This window comes from Gigantopelta aegis, unplaced genomic scaffold, assembly GCF_016097555.1.
Source record: "Gigantopelta aegis isolate Gae_Host unplaced genomic scaffold, Gae_host_genome ctg11087_pilon_pilon, whole genome shotgun sequence".
Taxonomy (NCBI): domain Eukaryota; kingdom Metazoa; phylum Mollusca; class Gastropoda; order Neomphalida; family Peltospiridae; genus Gigantopelta; species Gigantopelta aegis.
The window spans coordinates 1-3607 of record NW_024532573.1 but is presented as its reverse complement, the minus strand read 5'-3'; the positions used below and the strand labels follow the sequence as shown (position 1 = coordinate 3607).

General features: G+C 40.7%; 1 long non-coding RNA gene across 1 annotated transcript; it reads left to right on the top strand.

Annotated features, from left to right (window-relative positions):
- LOC121390956 lies at positions 1 to 3448 on the top strand. Its single transcript, XR_005960313.1, has 2 exons — positions 1 to 120; positions 3241 to 3448. It is a non-coding gene; the product is annotated as an uncharacterized LOC121390956 (long non-coding RNA).
- The last annotated feature ends 159 nt before the right edge of the window (positions 3449 to 3607 follow it).

The following is a 3607-nucleotide window of genomic DNA, read 5'->3' as shown; positions in this document are numbered from 1 at the left end:
CTTCCCTTTGTTGATATTTGGTGGCGTTCTCATTGCGGCTGGCATCCTGTCTCTGCTGTTACCAGAAACACTGAACAAGAGACTGCCAGAAACAGTCAGAGACGCGGAGATGTTAGGAAAGTAAGTTGACGTGGAACTTTGGCCCATTTATGTCTATTTTACTCTTACCAGAGTCTAGTCCTACATATTTGCTTTCTAGGTTCTTCACGAGTACTCGGGGGACGGGCTGAGTCTAGCAAGACTCGAGTCCGTTCACAGGACTCGAGTATCCGTTGTAAAGAAGAGCAGTCTCATTTATTTTATTTGTGTTGTTGTTGGTTTTACGTCATTGCCGCCAGAAAACAAAAGTTGGATGTGTGGAATGCAATACAGTGGTGGTGCACTGGCTGGAACAAGTGGTATTCGAATGCAAGGCCTTTCTATATTACAGATTCAGAGCTGCTTTACATTGTATACTACATATTCAGTTACATGCAAAGTGGGACGATTACTTGACAAAAGTAATCGATTACGATTACGATTACTTAATAATGTCACGATTACGATTACAAGAAAATTGAAAGTAATCCATTACAGTCATGATTACATTTCCACAAATACGCACAAATAGTGAAATGATGTTACCAACATTAAATTATTCACTTTATTTCACAACCATACCGATTTCATTCATTGAAAGACATAATGAATAATTTTAGATTATTTATTAAACGATTTCACAAATTTATGAACTTATGAATACTGCAGGGAGGGAATCAGTTTCCCAAACCAGATTTATTCTTCCTATAACATAATGCATAACATATTATTTTTAATTATTGAACTAAGCCATAATTAGTAATTGCAGTTGTGATCACTGTTTATTATTATTGTTTGTAGAACGTATTGATATACGTATTAATATTATCCACAGATTAAAATAAATGATTTTTTTTTTAAACTATAAATGAAGAAATAAGGAAAGGACGAAAGGAAAGAACAAACAAGTAAATAAATAATTAAACTGATATCTGCATACATATGCATGTATATGTGCACAAGTTGCTCATTACATTTAATTGTTGAGAATTTAAAAACGACTATGATTAATCAGTCGATTTTATTAACATGTTTTGCAGTCATGCTTTCATTATATTACACATTTATACCTACATACATCAAGTAAACAGTAGGCTGGTAGGTACAGGGTTCGCCGCCCGGTACCGGCTCCAACCCAGAGCGAGTTCTTAAGAGCGCAGTGAGTAGGTGTAAGACCACTACACCCTCTTCTCTCTCACTAACCACTAACCAACCAACTAACAAATAACCCAATGTCCTGGACAGACAGCCCAGATAGCTGAGATGTGTGCCCAGGACAGCATGCTTGAACCTTAATTGGATATAAGCACGAACATAAGTTAAAATTAAATGTGACTGTGTGAGGATGACTGCCCATGGAATCAAACTTGATACGATTGGCTGGCTGCCAGTCTGCAGACATAACCACTAACAAAAGAAAATAAATTTTGTCACGGTACCGTTGATATACTTTCACACCTGTGACAAAACGAAATATTGTCAAGCGTTTCTTAGTTGAAGGAAGGAAGGAAATTTTATTTACGGTTATATGGCGTCGGACATATGGTTAAGGACCACACAGATATTGAGAGAGGAAACCCGCTGTCGCTACTTCGTGGGCTACTCTTTTCGATTAGCAGCAAGGGATCTTTTTTATGCACCATCCCACAAACAGGATAACACATACCACGGCATTGGATATATCAGTCGTGGTGCACTGGCTGGAGAGAAATAGCGCAATGGGTCCACCGACGGGGATCGATCCCAGACCGACCGCGCATCAAGCGAACGCTTTACCACTGGGGTACGTCTTTTCGACTTGGCAAGATAACTGGAAGAAGCTTCATTTTGTCAAGCTAGTCCCGGGACAGTGGCAGTCCTCTTACAGTCGGTGCAGGAAGGGTGAAATAATATTGTGTCGTGCTCGCATCGGACATACATACTTGACTCGTTCATTTATTTTGAAGAAGGATCCTCGACCTCAGTGTCAGCACCGACACTGTACTCTAACAATACGACCGGCCTCGGTGGCGTCGTAGTTAGGCCATCGGTCTACAGGCTAGTAGGTACTGGGTTCGGATCCCAGTCGAGGCATACGATTTTTAATCCAGATACCGACTCTGAGTGAGTGCTCCGCAAGGCTCAATGGGTAGGTGTAAACCACTTGCACCGACCAGTGATCCATAACTGGTTCAACAAAGGCCATGGTTTGTGCTATCCTGCCTGTGGGAAGCGCAAATAAAAGATCCCTTGCTGCCTGTCGTAAAAGAGTAGCCTATGTGGCGACAGCGGGTTTCCTCTAAAAAACAGTGTCAGAATGACCATATGTTTGACGTCCAATAGCCGATGATAAGATAAAAAATCAATGTGCTCTAGTGGCGTCGTTAAATAAAACAAACTTTACTAACAATACGACACTGTACTCTGACAATACGACACTGTACTCTGACAATATGACACTGTACTCTGACAATACGACACTGTACTCTGACAATACGACACTGTACTCTGACAATACGCCACATTTTGGTGCAGTGCAATCATCTGAAGGAGGGTGCGGGACGTAGTCTAGTGGTAAAGCGCTCTCTCGATGCGTGGTCGGTCTGGGATCGATCCCCGTCGGTGGGCCCATTTGGGCTATTTCTCGTTCCAGCCAGTGCACCACGACTGGTATATCACAGGCCGTTGTATGTACTACCCTGTCGTGGGATGGTGCATATAAAAAATCCCTTGCTGCTAATCTTAAAGAGTAGCCCATGAAGTGGTGACAGCGGGTTTCCTCTATCAATATCTGTGTGGTCCTTAACCATGTCTGACGCCATATAACCTTCAGTAAAATTTGTTGAGTGCGTCGTTAAATAAAACATTTCCTTCCTTCATCTGAAGGAAAGTTAAAAAGATATATTTGGTTGCAAAAATTTGATGGAATCAGTCCGATTCAATCCTGGACATTTGTCACAATTTCTTCGTGATACAGACTTTTATTCTTAATTTCAATTTTACGTATCTGTAATATTTGTATTTGTTGTCAGTTCTTTACACCGTTTTAATTTAACTCTTGAATTTTGTATTGATGTTGTTCATCAGTTAAGTTTTGCATTTACCGTAGTTTGACACCCAATAGCCGATACATTTGTCGTGCTGGCGTGTTGTTAAACATTCATTCATTCTTTCTTTCTACAGGCATTGCGTTGATGAGAATGAACAAGAGATGCCTGTCCTGAATGGCGTGACCGGTTCTATAGTTACATGATGACGACGTAGTGGTCGCCAAGACGTTGATATAACCACGTCCTACATCCACATACGTCGCGATTGATTCGATGAAGTCCCTACCACGTCAAGCCTTTGGGGACATTCATAATAAAAAAAAAAATGCCAAACAAAATAATGTCCAAATTTGTGACCATCTTTGAGCCCACTAGGCCACATGTTAATTTATAGTTCTACTAACTTTCCCAAAAGACAATCTCAAACATGTCCAGCCTTTGGGGACTACCAAAGTGCAATGCCAAACAAAACAGTGTCCAAATATATGACCATCTTTGAG